The sequence below is a fragment of the Hemicordylus capensis genome, chromosome 1 (assembly GCF_027244095.1).
Source record: "Hemicordylus capensis ecotype Gifberg chromosome 1, rHemCap1.1.pri, whole genome shotgun sequence".
Taxonomy (NCBI): domain Eukaryota; kingdom Metazoa; phylum Chordata; class Lepidosauria; order Squamata; family Cordylidae; genus Hemicordylus; species Hemicordylus capensis.
The window spans coordinates 280,971,010-280,988,924 of NC_069657.1; the positions used below are offsets into that span (position 1 = coordinate 280,971,010).

At 42.7% G+C, this 17,915-nt stretch overlaps 1 long non-coding RNA gene across 1 annotated transcript; it reads right to left on the bottom strand.

Moving 5' to 3' along the window:
• Nucleotides 1–15,389: 15,389 nt before the first annotated feature.
• LOC128343117 (uncharacterized) lies at nucleotides 15,390–16,644 on the bottom strand. Its single transcript, XR_008315340.1, has 2 exons — nucleotides 16,509–16,644; nucleotides 15,390–15,801 (listed from the first exon to the last, which is right to left on the bottom strand). It is a non-coding gene; the product is annotated as an uncharacterized LOC128343117 (long non-coding RNA).
• Nucleotides 16,645–17,915: the final 1,271 nt, after the last annotated feature.

The window sequence follows — 17,915 nt, forward strand, 5'->3', positions numbered from 1 at the left end:
AGGTTGCCGGTTCGAATCCCCATTGGTATGTTTCCCAGACTATGGGACACACCTATATCGGGCAGCCACGATATAGGAAGATGCTGAAAGGCATCATCTCAAACTGCGAGGGAGGAGGCAATGGCAACCCCCTCCTGTATTCTATCAAAGACAACCACAGGGCTCTGTGGGCGCCAGGAGTCGACAGCACACTTTACATACAAAAAGCGAGGTGTGAACTGGACCATACTTAAAAGTTTTGTTAAGAACAATGGCACTTCCAAATAAAACTGAATAGGATGTACATTACATCCGTATTGCCCATTCCAGATAGATCCATTATTAATATCTATTAATAATAAATATGGCTATTTATTAGCCCTGGTGAGCCCCTGGTGGCGCAGTGGTAAAACTGCCGCCCTGTAACCAGAAGGTTACAAGTTCGATCCTGACCAAGGGGCTCAAGGTTGACTCAGCCTTCCATCCTTCCGAGGTCGGTAAAATGAGTACCCAGAATGTTGGGGGGCAATATGCTAAATCATTGTAAATCGCTTAGAGAGCTTCCAGCTATAGAGCGGTATATAAATGTAAGTGCTATTGCTATTGCTATTAATGTTAAGACCTCTAGTTAATGATTCATGTAGTGTTTGCTGAGTCATACAATTGGGAAGATTCACCTGACACTGCATTCCTTTTCCCTGCAGTGACTTTTCCAGTGGTAACTGCAATGTAGTGGTCTTATCCTGTTCAAAATAGAAATTTAAGTAGATGCTATGAAAACAGAGGGAACCACTGATTTTCTCTCCCAGAATACGCTTTTTAAAATTCCTACATTTGTCTCATAAACCCTTGCTATAGTCGGAAGCAGGAGAGGGAGCTGAGCCTGCTGGCAATCCAGGACATGATCTGATAAATTAGTCAGCAGGAGACCTCTCTATGAATGGCTGCTTGCCCTGGTGTTTTCCAGTGCCAGTAATATCAATAGAAGTTTGTTCTTGTATGAACAAAGGAGGTAGGATTTAGCCACCAAAGGCTCGTGCCTTTAAGCAAAAAGCGCTTGAATCGGTTGCTAGTGCTTACTGAAATCAGTGACCCAAGAAGCATGTCTTAACTTTTTCTTATCTACCCCACGCCCGACTTCGTAATCTAACTGTTTTGATCCTGCAGTTCCTTTCCTGGACATGATGTCCATGGAATGGACAATTATTATTATTATTGGTCTAAATATAAGTTGTACAATTGAATGATTGAATCAGCCTCAAAAGTTAGTCTGAACTGCATCCAGTGTGGAGCCAAGAGCCCCAAATGGGTCTGAATTTTCAAGTCAGTTTCAGTCTGATACGAGAAAAAACTAATTTTATGCTCAGGAAGGCTGTCACTGAAGGCTCTCTACCTCCATGGCTTCCCTTATTACTCCGGTTCACAGAAAGAATAAGGATCTTGAAGCCAGTTATTGTCTCTCATGGATCATATACATTTGGTTTTTTAAACACACACACACACACACACACACACACACACACACACACACACACACACACAATATTAGGGTCATTAATTAAACAGAGCAGGGGCGTAGCAAGGTTGTAGGGGGCCCAGAGATGAGATTTTAAAATGGGCCCCCCCATCACTGCCTTCCTCTCCTCCTGGCCCAGTGTCTCTGCTAACTATCCCAACTAGTTAAAAGGTGAAGTGTGCCATCAAGTCAGTTTCGACTCCTGGCACCCACAGAGCCCTGTGGTTTTCTTTGGTAGAATACAGAAGGGGTTTACCATGGCCTCCTCCCGCGCAGTAGAAGATGATGCCTTTCAGCATCTTCCTATATCGCTGCTGCCCCAAATAGTAGCCGTGGGGATTCAAACCGGCAACCTTCTGCTTGTTAGTCAAGCATTTCCCTGCTGTGCGACTTAAGGTGACATATCCCAACTAGTTACATGGTGTAAATTTATTTTGTATTTATTTTTATTTATTTTACGTTTTATTTCCCGCTCTTCCTCCAAGGAGCCCAGAGTGGTGTACTACATATGTAAGTTTCTCCTCACAACAACCCTGTGAAGTAGGTTAGGCTGAGAGAGAAGTGACTGGCCCAGAGTCACCCAGCTAGTATCATGGCTGAATGGGGATTTGAACTCGAGTCTCCCTGGTCCTAGTCCAGCACTCTAACCAACTAATACAATAGAATAAATGGCACATCACTTGAAGTCAGCAATCCTCAGATGGGGAACAAATAGTGTGTTTGCAAGATGAGGAGACAGAAGTTCTGTCTTCTCATGTTGCAGACACACTATTTGTTCCCCATCTGAAGATTGCTAACTTGAAGTGATGTGTCCCCTGCACAAAGAGAGGGAAGAGGGCGAAGACCATTCAGACCATCTGTTCCTCCAGAATATGTTGGTGCATGAAAGTTCTCTTCTAACCCTTGTTAACCATATTTAAAGTAAAAAAGAAAGCACTAATAATTTCATCCTACACCTCCATGATGCCAAAACAACTCAACCCTTTTTCATTTAAGCAACAGCCATGTTCATCATCATAATTACCACCACTCCAGCCTACTTTTCTTACTTTACAATATGAAGGAAAAAAATAATCAAAGCATCAGGGAGGGGTGGGATCTTTCTAATTAAAAACAAAGAGGGAAAAGATATCAATGTGAAATAGGAGTGCAGTCTTTAGATACTATGTATTTGGGAGTAAGTTGTCCTGAACTCAGATTTACTTCTGAATAAGTATAGAGAAGTAAACGTTTCGGACCATGGGACCAGATAGGCATAAAGTATAATGGATAGTAGTAGATGTGTCACATTCCTATGTAGAGCCAAGGTGTGTACATGATAAAAGTCAGCACAACCCACACTAAAATAGCATCTAAGTAGATAAACAGCCTAGTAAATACCACCTTTTTTTTTTGTAGAGAATGCATTTTTTAAAAAAGAGATCTATGCCAAAACAGCAGTGCTGGAGGAAGCTTTGCCAGAATGCATCCGCTATTCTTCCCTGCCTGACTTTCAAAGGGTTCCAACACCCCTTTCAAGCCCACTAAGACCCCTGTTTTCAAAAAGCCTAACCTGATCACACTTACTGGAGAAGGCAACGTCACCCAAGCATCTTCCCCAACCTCGAGTCCCGTAGTCTTTCAAGCACACACATACATCCAGCCCCGAAATCTGACAACTCCATAAAGCTGCGAGAGAGGAACGGCCACATTCAAGGCTGGAATGGGGCGGGGCGGGGGGAGCACGGAAGCAGAAGCCTGGATGGCTGCAGGACCTGAGAGGAAACTTTCAGAGGCTGCGCTGATTTGGTGGTGGGCGGGGTGGGGGGAAAAGAATCTCCCTCATAACAAGAGGCTTTAGCAGATTTACGCTTTTGCTTAGTGTCCACAGGCTACGGGCTCTCCCCTTTTGCAGGCTGAGCCTGCATACATGTGGGCGGGCGGGGGTGGAGAAGTGGGCGGCAACCACTCAGCTAACCTGAGGGCTCAGAGTCCTGCAAGTCCTCCTGCTGCTCCATGTCTTCTTTAACTTATAAGTTAGAAAAGCTCAGGCTGCAATGTGACCTCTTCCTTGCTGGCAGTGCGTGTTCAAGGCAGCAGCCGACCCACCAGTCATGCGTCATTCTGGATCATGTGGGGTGCCGCCAGCCAATGGATGGGGAAGGAGGAGGAGCCCACGAGGCAAAAGGGTGGAGGGAGGGAGAACTGAGACAAGGAAATACGGCGACCCGAACAAGGAGATAATGTTTTTTTAAAATAAAATAAAACAATTCAGGAAGAAGCTGTGGCAGGTGCTGGGTGGGGGAGACATGTGACATGTCTCGGGGGGGGGGCCCAGAGGCGGGGGCCCCTAGACAACTGCCTCCCCTTGCCCGCTTATAGTTTCGCCCCTGAAACAGAGTGCAGCACAGCAAAGGTTAGGGTCATGCAAGTGCCCAGAGACACCTGTCTGGTGGTTCCACTGCTGTTGGAAATAGAATGCTGGACTTAATGAACTGTGGCCGGATCCAGAGATGCAAATCACACACTCTACATAGCTATGCCTGCCTTCTTTTTTATTGGTCAGCTCAAGGCCTGGCAATAACCGGCAACTCTGCATCAACCCAGCATACACACCCTTTCACCTCCTGTGCTTCAAACTGACCTCTTCCTTCCACACAACAGTTTGCCAAAAGCAGAGGGCAGGTAAAGTAAGCCCATAGTTTTAGATGCCAATTCTGATTATTATTATTATTATTAGTATTAGTATTATTATTATTTATTTACACAGTCAGACAGGTGTTATTGACAGGTTTGTTTTATCCAGACATCAAGTCCTTCCCAAGGACCTGGGATGGCTGAATTTTATTGTCATTGTTGTTGCTGTTGTTATAGATATCATTGCAGAATATAGGCTGTTCCCAGTAAAGCTGCTTTTTGTAATTGGCTGATGGTGATTTCTGTTAGGGATGTGCGAAACGTTTCGGATACAAAACGTTTTGTACCCAAAACAGGTTTTTGGGTGTTTTGTAGACAAAACAAAACGTCCCTGTTTCAGCTACAAAACGTTTTGTTGTTTCGGACCTCCATTTTGTGGTGATCTCTGAGTCAGCCTCCATTTTGTGTTTGACATCTCTTTGAATTTCCCACCCTTCCAGCCTTCTGATCGGTGACCTAAATCATGGGCTGACCTGCTGACAATTCCCTCCTTGTTCCGCATTGGCTCTTTTGCTTCTTCCCACTCTTTACTGACCCCACATTGGCCAGGGGAAGGATTGCTAACCCATGGGGTGCTGGGTTCTGTTGTTTCTGTGGTGTTCTGAGTGTAGATTCTCTGGTAGCATATGAGAGTGGATTCTTGTTTTTCACTGAAAATCTCATATGCTACCAAAGAATCTACAATGAACACCTCAGAAACAACAAAACCCTGTACCCCACGGGCTTGTGGGTATGTGGGGGTGGTTGGCACCCTATGTGCACTACACACCCCTCACTCTGGGCAACCCCAGTGCCCCCCAAGTGGAATTATGGGGCTGCTGAAACCTAAACCTCCATTATTCCCTATGGGAGAAATCTTAGACACGTAAACTTCATCAAATCACAAAAGATCAGCCCTTTGCCCAATTTCTTTGAAGTAATTCTGGAAGTTTCCTTACCCCCATTGGGCACTACCACCCACCACACTCCACTCTGGGTCATCCCTTTCCCCTTGATTTGAAGCGATACATTTGCTGGAATCTCCATTATTCCCTATGGGAAAATTCTTAAAGATGTGTAAACTTAAAAAATTCACAAAAAATCAGCCCTTTGCCTAATTCCTTTGAAGTTTGGCTATTAGCTTCCACCCATTGGATGCGACCACCACCACCCACTCTTTTTGCCCTGGGACCCTTTTTAAAAATCCAAATAGATTCGGATTCGGAAAATTTGGCTACAAAACAACCCTGGTCGAACCCTGGTGGTTGTTTGGTTCATGTGCTCAGTTATTTTTTGCTTTAGTTCTTGTTGCTTTTCTGTTAAATGGTATTCGGGTTTTTGAGGTGAAGGCAAAGGGGAGGTTGCCTGGTTTTGATTTTGAAACAGTTCAGCAACCACAGCCCACTTGCCACCAGATGTCCAGGGACTCCAGGACCTGGTGCGGTCCTTGTTGACCCAGGCGACGACCGATTCGGTATAGATTTATTAAAGTTACGTCTCACCATATTGTTGATGGGAGAGGCACTCTTTGTGTGGCTCCTCTGGTGAGACCTGTCCAGTATGGTTGGAGCTCTGGCATAGCTCTCACCTTCCTCAGAGCACACAAGCCCCACAACCATGCCAAGGTAGTGCCTCACTGGGGGATTATTATTATTATTATTATTATTATTATTATTATTTAAAAGAAAAAACATTTAAGGGGAAAAAATCAGTTTGTTGAATCAAAGTAACCAAGCCATATGCTATAGGGGCAAGGCAAAATATAAAGTGTGAATGTGACAAGCGTGCTTTTGCAAGTGTGTCTATTATATATTTGTTAGAAAGTTGGGATTGATTGTAGTTTCCTGATGCATGGACAGTTAGCAAACCTGGGTTAGCACCACATCAAATGGCTCTTTTAAACATTATATGTTATCATTTGTTATCATATATCATATGTTATCTTTATATGTTAAACATTATATGTTAAACAAATGTTATCACATCTGTTCTAATAGAGACTGATCAAATCATGCAGTTATAACTTCTCCTTAGTTTGGCCATGCAAATTCCTCACAGAATAACACTCATCTAAGGGATTCTGAATGCCTACCAATCTTCATCACTGTGAGGCAATCAATTCATTTTACAGTAATGAAGTCAGAAACATTCATTTTTAATAGTGGTGTTTTGGGAAATCTCAAGAAAATGTGTCCAAAAAGCACTGGTTTGTGTTCCACAAGACAATATTTCCCTGAAATAATAGGCTAGATGGGTACTCACTGTAAATTACCAAAAGGGTTGGTTTTTGTTGCTAACAGATGCTCTTGCTTGAAGCTTGCCCATTTTCCACTACAGTTCACCAGCATTTTCTTATTCCTTTGCTTTGCTAGCCTGGGCAGAGAATGTCAAATGACAACAACTTGTTACAACTTGTTAGCTGCCCTGGATATTATTCAGTAATCCAAAAACCTTCAGGTTAAGATAAGAGTTAAGATGATTTAACTTGTGCTCTAATAAGCATGGTAAGTGCAAGTTAAGCTGCCCATCTTAACTTCCATTCCACATAAGCTGTAAAGACTTTTATAGTGCCTTGCAGTAGAGAATCAGACAGAAATTCATCAGGGGCATCTCTAGCAAGCAATTGGGGAAGTTGCACCAGTTGAATTTCTGCCCGAATGCATTCTTCCCCAGCCCCATGTCCAGCTGAAAGATCAGCATGTTCTCTCTCTGCCCCAATGTTCCCTGTGCAATATGGGGATAATACTGACCTACTTTAGACTAGAGGCTTGTTGTTTCAGGCTTACAAAAAACCCCACACCACCATGCTGCAGATTAAAAAAGGAAGGATAGCCATGGATGCTTTAGTTGTGAATATTCTGCACTTAGCTGGGGGGTGGACTAGATGACTTTCAAAGTCCCTTCCAACTGTATCGTTCTATGTGGATGGTATTGGTTCCTGATTGGATACTTGCAGTGTGTAGTGCTTGCTTCAGTCTCAAAGACTCCATGTAGGTTCCAGTGAAGATACTAATCTGGGAGTTGAGCCCACCATTTTGGTACTGCCAGCCATCTAGCTCCAAAGTAATGGTGCCACTGGGAGTATGGTACACTGTGTCATTACTCTGTTGCCTAAATAATGCATCCCTTTAACACATGTAATTTATTGGCATTTGAGCCAATAAATTACATTAGCGTATGTGGTAATCCCTTAATATAATATGTTCACACACAGAGCCAAGTTTTACATGGAACTTACCTTTAGACTTCTATGGGTGGTTTCATTAACATGTAACTGATTGATAGAGAAGGGGAAGGGCCAGATATGTGAGAAGGGATTAGATAATGGAACTGAGGACTTCGTAAGGCTTACAGAGAGGAAACTACACCATTTTGACACCCAGTGCTTTCAAACAGATGACCCAAACCAAAAAGGTCACAGCACTGAACATTAACATTATTTCTTTGTCATTGTTGCCCTTTTGTTCCCCAGGATACTGCTCCTTCTCAGTGTCATTTTTTCTTTGCTTTCTTTTCATTGTTGTTGCCCTAATTTGCTGCTATTTAATCCGATTGGCAGTAGTCACTACATTGATTTTATTTATGAACGTCCTTGACATTATCATGTCAGACACAATATTGTGACATAATCAATAAAATCATGTGAGTTACTGCAGCCAATAGAATTAAATGGCAGTGTGGGCAAGTGAGGCCAATGACAAAGGGCAAAAAAGAAGAGGGGAAAAATGGCACTGATAAGAAAAACTCGAAAACAATGTGAACATGTTCACAATGATACTGAAAAGCAAAGGGGAAGCTTTTTTGACACTTACAAAAATGAATTGGTTGTATCCTGCCATTTGCAGAAGAAGTTCTGATTGGGTGGGTGGGAGTGAACATTTTTAATTTATTGTCCCTTTCCACTGCAGCCCCCTGTCCCTCCGAAAATCTGTTCCTGAGTATTGGAGGATCCTCAAGAACTGATTTGGGGGGGGGGGAGTGCAGGTATGCAGAGGGAAGGGAGAGAGGAATAGGGGAAAATCAGCCCTCCCCTTTGCCAAACAAATGACAAAAACTATACAAAACTAACTTATGATACAAGTTAAAATTAGTTAGGTACCATAGTTTGGACTTAAACCTAGTGAGTTATCTTCACACGGCTGGAGATGCTACATTCCTGGCAGCTTAGGTATTATTTGTGTGAGAACCCAGAATTTCCACTGAATTTAATCAGAATAGACCACCAGGTGCCTTCTGAAGAGAGTGTACAAACTTTTGAACCTCATTAAGCTCTTCTTCATGCAGGATAAGCTTTCTAGCACTCTGCAGTTCACTTTCACCCACAGAGGTTGATCTAGTAAAAGAGACTACGACTCCAGTGCTGTATTCTCATTCCTTAATACCAACAACTCAGCAGAATACAAGGGGGAAAATAGTGCTCTTTGTCTGCCTTTCTGGCTTGAAAAAGAATATGATTTACAGTCAATATGCAGACATTGCTTTGACAAGAAGTAATGTTTAAAACTTTTGCTCCCTTAGCAACAAAAATTGTTTTTACATTAAACAAAGTACTGGCTGTTTAAGGATGACTTAATTCCAGCAGTTTAAGATTACTTAATCCTAGCCATCTGTGAGACCCAAAATTAACAAAAAGACATAAAGAATTCTGGACAAAAATGTTGCACTGCCCTTGGATAAAACTGCTACCCACACAGGAGGAACAGATCAGGCAGACAACAGATAGCAGCTCCATTCATGGGTGACTTGCCTTACAGTATATCATGCAAATAATAAAAGCCTCAGCAAATTTAACAGCAGCTCCTTTAACTGCTTGTGGTTTATATGCAAACCTGCTGATAGATCCTATTATGACATGCGCAAAACCAGGTATCATATTTGATATCAAATAATAATCACACAACCTAGCTGATAAGTCCTTCATATCTCTCATCTACACTATCTGTTGATTCAAAACTAAGCTCCTTTTGGGCACCAGAGCATGAATTCTTCCCTGTTTGTGTTGGCTGACAGCAAGGAATAAAAGAAGAAGAATTTTTAAAAATCACCAGATGGATCTCTCTCAAATCCTTGGCGGCATTATTTTTCATATTAAGTGCTGGGTGACACTTATTTTGTATCCATATAATGAACTTTAGTTATCTTTGGCTACGATGTCAAAGTCTGAAAGTATAATGCAGGGAGTTGTTATCTTTCTTATGCAAACTTATCATCACAGAATGTAATTTTGCTTGGGTTAAGCAAGGAATCAACAAAAAAAAAAATCAGCCATAAATGAAAATAGTCTTATCTTTCAAATGAAAAAAAAAAGGGGGGGGGAGTGCTTTATAAAACACAGGCACACACCCCTGATATTATTTCAGTTTGCCATGCCATTCAAACTTGTTATCTGAACACTAGCTCGTCAGCACACTAAGCATGTCAGTAAAACTGGCATTATAGGCCTTCCATAAATCACTAGAACCTAGGTCAGTAACCAGTTCTATCATGAAGGGCACATTAAGAAGAGGCCAGATGGTGGCAGAACAGACTGTGCCACCAGAGGCGTAATCACGGTAGGGCAGGCAGGGCACGTGCCCTGGGCGCCACCTGAACTGCGCAGGAGCGCCTCACAGTTGGGAAGCGACGCCGGGCCAGACAGCAGGCCTTGGCGTCGCTCTGATCTCTGGCTATCTCCGCCGCAGCAGCGCCGCGGTCCAGTGGCTGAATAGGCTAGGGGGGCTACGGCCAGTTGGTGCTCACTCACTCCCAGCCATCCTAGGGCACACGACTCCGTCCAGGCCACAACCGGGGTGCAGGTAGCATCGGCGGCGGCAAGCTTGTTGCAAGGTAGCATAGGGTAGGTAGCATACTATCTTGCTGCTCCCCAGCCATCCCCTCGCCTCTTTCTCATTAAAGAAAATAAAAGGTTTTTTTTGTCTAAATAAATAATGATTAGTTCCTCCTGCTGCAACTGTGTTTCATGGCAAAGTTGGAAGAAATACAAGTCCAGAACCAGATGTTAGATGTTGGGGTGGGGCGGGGGGGTGCAATTTCAGTGCTTGCCCTAGGCGTCGTTTTCCCTAGTTATGCCTCTGTGTGCCACACATCCCTTCAAAGGAATTGCCAGAAAATTCCATTGCCACAGCCTCCCCTCTGTTCATACACCCCTTATAGCACAGGACTGTTCAGGGCAGGTCAGAAGATATTCATTAGAGAACTGGGACATCCAGTTGTTGTTGACCCCTATACAACAGTGTTGAGAAGATATCTCCATTAAGAACTGAGATACCCATATCCTATGTCAAGCAAGCCTATATGGGAAGTGGCATTTTGACTACTGGGCTCTTCAGTGTCTTCTTTCTCTGCTCCATTAACAACAATTCTTACCTCTAATACTTAGACTGATCAGATTCCTCTAAGCTTCATATATCTGTGTCTTTATTACCTGAAGGCAGCATTGTCCTCATGGAATGACCATACAGCATCCAGACACAAATCATCTTCTAGCTGCAGAAGAGAGCTCTGTTGAGCCTGAAATTGCTCATTTGATGATAAAATCAATTTCCTATTTATTATCAAAACAAAACAAAGGAGCAGTCCAAAGTAAGGCAATTGGCATTTGGCTTGTTTTCACATTGGTGCAGGCCAATTCTGATATTGCATTGTTTATAACAACTCCAGTATAAAGAAGCCATTTGTACTGTTGTCTTGCAAAGGATACATCCATTTATTAGCATGAAGAGAAATATGGCAGCCCACAAGGGTAAATGCACAGTATTCTCACCCACATTTCTTCTCATTTCAGGGATCTAGCTTCAGCCTAATTCTAGAACTTACCCCATCCTCAGAAGAGCACAAAAACTCCTTGTCTTGCATGCCACTCCCCAGAAAATTCCAGTCACCTACTTAACCCTTCTCCAAACACCTGTCTCTGAGAAATGCATGGACAAAGCCGCAAATCATGTTAGAATAACTAGCTTATGTTCTCTTGGGGACCACTTTAATGTCCGCAGTGACAGGAAGCAGGAAATGTATTTTGCATACAAAGTGATTATCTCATGAGTGAAATCCCCATAATTAAGTTGTCCCCATCTAGCAGTAAAGACTTCACAGTAGTGGAAGTTGGACTGCAAATGTGTACAGTATTTATATTATACATATGCATGCAAAGCCCCAAATGTAACATTAAGTGTGGACTCTCTCGATTTTTTATGACTTGGAAACATTTTTCTTTTCCTTACAAGTAAAACTGCAGGCAAATATTTTACTACAACTTGACAACAATTTGGTTGAGTCACCATGGGAGCTGGATAAAAGTGTCTGGAGAGCTGGACCTGGGAGGCTGCCAGTTGACTATCCCAACTGTACCTATGTATATTAAAGTAGAAATCCACTGAAAAACACCCCACCCACATGGCTGGTCTTCCTTGGTGCTGCAAACAGAATAGATTAAATAGAGAAAACCAGAGTAATTTAATAGGCTTTTTCTGTGAGAATGGTTGTTTCACATAATTACCTTACTCTCACTGATGTTATATTTGGCAATCTTATACTTCATGGACCATACAAATGCTCAAAGAAACATCTAGTTTTAAGAATACCTTTTCTGTTTAACAAAACTGACAGTGTATTTCTGCTTAAGATCGAGATCCAGCTCATGACTCATTTTAAGTTTGCAAGGTAATGAATGATTGCATCAAATTTATTTCAGCCTACGTTTAAGAACATGATTGTACTTTGTGGTTTCCCTTGATCTATAAATATATCTGAATCCTGAACCATCAAATACGAAATTTTCCATATGATCTCTCACACTGTACAGTCCCCCCCGCATAATCCAGTATTTGCCCTCTTTCAATATATCCATTTCAAATTTGCTTTGGTTTGGCATTGCAGTTTTAAAAAACTCCTTGTCTTGCATGGTCTTTCTGAGAGCTAAAGAGTATATTAGAAAGAACATCAACTTTTATCCAGCTTCTGCAGTAATGTTGGTAAGAAAATATTGCCAAACTGTATAGCATTCTACTAGTAAAAGGCTCAGCTGATGATGAATGAGGCCAAAGGGAAATTGACTTGCTTTCTGGAGAAAATACCTGAATCAAATCAATAGCCTCAGTGCTGAAAATACTTTCATCTGATCAATTCCAAATTGCTATGGGGTAGGCACCTACTCTCTTCAACACAGCAGCATGTATCTATAAAGGACCCTCCAATGAAAAATAGATCTTTAATTCAGGAACTCTAGCAATACAATAAGAAACCAAGAGGCTCATTCACATGACAGAGGATATAAAACAGGAAATGCATAACTCTCTGACAGTTTTCCAATAACAGATCTGGTATTTCAACCTTTGCTCTTTCACTGCACACATCTACACTACAAACTTAAACTGGTTTAATAGTAATTGCCTTTTATCATCACCATTATGATTGTTATTATGGTGGTGGTTGTTGTTGTTGTTATTCAATAAGTCCTTAATTTGCTTTTATATAGTAAATCTACCTTCAGAACACTGTAAGAAGGGTGGGGCCATTGATCCCACTGAAAGAATGATATAGTCATTTTAAAAATATGAAGGATAATAAATATTGTCATCAGTTGTTCCTGGAGAAATAAAACCTAATGGCTCACCTTCTTTGGGAAAAATGAGTAATACTGCACCACAAAATGCTGGACGAAATGTGGGATGTTAAAGGTAGATCATTTCCTTTTCGTTGTCTGGAAAATCCAAGTGTGCGTGCACATCCATTCACATTAGTTAAAAGCATTAAGGTCTGTAACAGCTAGTAGGGGGGGAAAGCTGCGGAGAGCCTCTATGGCTTGAATAATTTATTCCGAGATCTATAAAAAAAACTACCAGAGGATGGAGTTAGGAAAAAGTATAATTTTAGGATAATTATAGCACAAGTCAGAAGAACACTCAGATCCAGGGAAGATAGATTAGAGTACAGATAAAACATAATGGAACAGAGGTACTGCTGGAGATTATAAGGACTACCTGAGTGCCAAACTAGAAATTACAGAACATGGCAGATATATGTAACAGTCTCTGTCAAGATTGTTTTCTTTTTTTAAATGAAAAGAAGCCAAGAGGAGCTGAGAGTCTGGGTGAAGAAAAAGCAGGGGGAGGGGCTGATTAATGCTTTCCCTTACAGCACCTCTTCAAACAACTTTTTTACCCATTGGGTAAAGGTTGTAACTATTCCAGCTGTATCTTTAGTAGTCAGCAAATGGATTACAGTAGAATCACCAAATGTGCTGTGGGAGTGGCTGTCAGGGCTGCTACATTAATTTCTGTTTCTAATGTGGTTGTTGTGCTGCTGACTTTATGGTTGGATTGTGAGTATGCAACATCAGTGTTGGTTTTGGAGTAGAGGCTGTCTGAATGAGGCTGTCTATGAGGCTGTCTATGTTTCTAGCAGAAACATAGGATAAGTGATTCTCCCTAGCACAATGTTCTTCATTGTAAGGCCTGGGCGCCAGTGGTGGCCCCTATCAACCCTAAATGTGCTCCCTTGATTAATTGTTTATTGGGCCTGTATGACGCTTCACCTAAAGCTGAATACTCTGTACAGCCCCCTCAGCCCCATGGGAAGCAACGATTCCCACTGTACAATGCTGGTTAGATTTGCCCAGTGCTGGTGGGATTCCTTTAAGGGGAATGGAATCCTCTTGAGCTGCTGCAGCATCCTGGAAGGTGTGCAAAGTGTGCTGGGGAGCGTAGCCCTTCCCAGCACTTTCCTCACAGAGCTTTTAAGAGAGGGCTCCGCCTCTCTTAAAGGGTCCTCCAAGCACTGAGAAAAGCACAGTATTGATTTATTTATTTATTTATTTACTGCCCTTCATCCTAAGACCTCAGGGCAGTTAACAACAAGATAAAAACAATTCAATAAAAACAAAACAAATACAGCTAAATGTTTAAAAAGAGCAAAGGATTAAAAGGGCAGTCTTCACTTTCCACCTAAAGGAGAAGTCCTGTGTGGCAGTTAGCAAAGTGGGAAATGGCTCTCTCATTGAGCCAGTTCAGATGAAGCTTAGCCTGCTGCCTCTTTTACATGTGATGAGGCTGGAGCTTGTCATGAACATGCCCGGCCCAACAGCATTCAAGGACATGCTGATGTGTTCTTGGCATGTTATTCATTCGTGTGTAAAGGGTGACCATCTGAATCATTCCTCTATACATGTCACAAAACCACAGGGTTAGGAATCAAACCCACATCTTCAGTTTCCCATTCAATGACACTTTCCTGGGGTATTTTCAGACAGTGCATTTTCGTGCAAACTTATAGTCAATAGTCCAGGGATCATGGGAGCTGTAGTCCAACATCTGCAGGAGAGATGAAGTTGTACAACCCTGCAATGTGCTTGTGCGATGTGTGTTTTGGAGTGTTACAGCTGACTGGGTTTGCCCAGATTCTTGGCTCACCAACCAGTGCTTATTTGGACCATTAGTTGAACAGATGTTCAGCTCTTAGTGGAAAAAAGAAGCACGTTTCTAGGCCTTGTAGATCTGGAAACAGTGGCAGAGCGTGACTACTGGTGGGCCATGTGCGGCCGCGGCAGCGGGCCCACTCACCCCGCCCCCCGTGTCTGACATCAGATGTGGGACTAGCCATGCCTCCGCGTCTGATGTCATGTGGTCAGGATGTGGTCTGCGCGGCCCCTTCAGGAGCTACTTAGGCTGGCGCTGCATTCCCTTAAAGGCAGGGAAGGGGGCAGGGGCGGCGGGGGGACCACTGCCGCCCCGAAGATTTTACTTAAAAATGGAGCGCTGGAGGGGGGAAAGCGGCGGGAGGGGTAAGTACAACCCCCTGCCCTTAAAGCGACACCCCCCCCGGCATTGGACCGCACCATCCATAGAGGGAACAAATGGTCAGGGCGGTGGTGGAAGCAATGAAGGGCCCGATCAACCACTGCTGCTCCTATGGGGAGGAGCAGGAGTGGGGCTCGGATGAGGGCAAGGAGGTCTCTGGGGATAGGGGGCTGCAGCTTGTCCAACAGACGCCAGCAACACTGCAGCCATGACCAAAGGGGTAAGGGGGATGGAGTAAAGGAATAGAGGAGTGACCAAGAGGGGTGTGGGGGATGGAAGCAAAGGAATGGAGGAGGAGGAGGAGGAGTGCAGCTCAGGTGAGAGTGGAGATATCTCTGAGGTGAGGGGGGCTGTGGCAGGGGGTGAGGGGAGCAATCAAGTACTAGCATGCAGATGCTGTGTGTGGGTTAAGCTAGTTAAAAATAATACACAAAACACAAAGCAGCAGCAGTAAAAACAATACTTTTATTCAAAAGCCTGGGTGAAGAGCCACATCTTTACTTTCCCCCTAAAAACTGTCAAGGAGACTGAGGAGTGGATGTCAGCTGGGAAAGCATCCAAAGCCTGGGAACAATGTTTGAGAAGGCCCTGTTCTATGTGATTGACAACTGAGCCTTTCTCATTGTCAGCACACGGAGCAGAGCCCCCTCTGATGATCTTGTCAAGTGGGCAGAAACTCTTGGAAGCAGGCAGTCCTTCAGAAATCCAGGGCCCAAACCATTAAGGACTTGAGTATAGACTGTGTTTTTCTCAGTGCTTCTCTAGAGCGTTTCAGTCTTTCTTCTGGAAAATCCACTCTTTCTTTTACACATATAGCATGTTGTCTGAGGTGTTTACTTGAGATTAATTAGTAGTCTTCTGGGAAACAGAGAAATGAACGTGAAGAGAAATGTTAGGATAAATATTTTATTATAGTTAGTATGTGATATAAAAATGTTATATGGACTTATAACTCACATATCATATATATAATACATTATATTAGTATAGTATAGCAAAAAAGGCCCAAATACTTCCACTTTACATATCACACATGCTTTAGTTGGATTATTATTCTATTTTTACAACTTTGCCTTTGTATATAAATAAATAAATAATAATATATGCAAATGTTACACTTTAATGTTTATATGTTAAATGTCTTTGCTGTGAAAATAATACATTTTGTAATGGTAGAGACCTAGCTCTAAGACCTTTGGACCTAGCTCTAAGCTAGGTCAAGTGTCTCAGAATATTATAATCCAGCCCTCCCCTAAGCAAGTATTGGGCCTAGACTAAGCCCCAATTCTTCCCGAAACACCACCCAAACTCTTCTAAGATTCCATCCTTGTGCAGGCATTCATTCCAGTGGTGCAGAGATTATGCTAGTGTAAACTTATGTAAACTGCTTGGAGATATACAGGAGAACCTCACTACTCGTGATGATTCCTTTCCTTGCCTAAAACCTTGGGTAACAGAACCATGAGTAATGAGGCATTATGGCTATGAGAAAAGGTTAGGTTAGAAAGTGGAGGGGAAACGTGAAAAAAGGCAAACAGATGGCAAAACAACGTGAAATAACTTACTGTGGTGTGCGCTCCATGCGGTATGTATGTGCCCACGAATCCCCACTTGTGCCTAGGAATGCCCTGAAATGCCCCCCAAAACTGTGGAAAATTGTAGGGGGTGGATCAACCTTTTTAAAAGAAAGGAGCCACAAAATGGCTCCTGAAGATAAAATGGTGGGCGGAAGTGACCTCCATGGTCACTTCCGGCCCTCTAGGAACCACGGATATATGGGTTTTAACCCTTTCATATCCGCGGATACTGAAAATGGGTGTCAATGATACACCCCACGGATTCGTGGAACCAAAAATAGTGGTTCCGCGAATAATGAGGTTCTCTTGCATGCATATTTACCTGAATACAAAGTGACTCTGAATTTAAGACAACCCTCTTGAAAACAGAGGTTAAATACAAGTTATATACCCTTATTCACCCAAAAAGAAAGGGACTCTGTATTTAAGATGACCCCCTGATTTCTAACATGAAAGAAATGCGGGAGGGGGATCTAGTCTTGGATTCAGGTAAATACAGTGCGCGCGCACACACACACACACAAATGTACACATACACACACACACACACACACACGTAAAACAGCTTGCAGTTTGCAAGCATGCAACCTGTACCACAAAGTTTAGACTTACTGTATATAAAAGTACCCAAGAAATTTTGTTCCAATCCTAACCCCAATCCTCATCCTATGCTAAGCCTACCCCCAAGGCTAACCCCAACACTAATGCTCACATGTTAACCTTCATGCTAACCCTAAACCGTGCTTTTCCAATGGGAGAGTTTTCATGCATTTTCTAGAAACCTAATAAATTTTTCCAGGGTTTCCCTTTTTTCCTTTGGGAAACTGGGGCAAGGTGTGGAACTTTCCTGCAAAACCAGAATGTTTCTATCTTTCCTGGGAGTTTCTTCATGTTTGTCTGTCAGTCAGTCAGGCCCACCCCAGCAGCTTTATATTACAGATATTAGGCGGTGTATAAATATGAGAAATAAATACAGATAAACCCTCCATGCCAGAACACTTCTCAGTCTACCAGCGTGGAAAAATTTAGGAGCAATCTTGTTTGTTTGTACGTTGCCTTTCCATTAAAATAAACTCAAGGAGGAGTACAATAAATACAAATACAAACAATATCATGTAAAAATACAAACCCTACTACAAATCCACATAAAAGCAGCAGTCTAAAGCCAAGTTCAGCTGTACTTGTATTTATTTACAGAATCTGGGAATGATTATTTACAGAATCTGGGAATGACACATGTACAGAGTGCCTGAGAGTGTGTCCAGAAGCCTTGCCACAAGCTGATGCACTCTGAATCCCCCCCCCTCCCCATAGTTTACAGTATTTGGCTGAACAACCACGGAACTTGTGGAGAGATTCTTCCCATGATCTCTCCCTGGGATTTGTAGTTTTCTC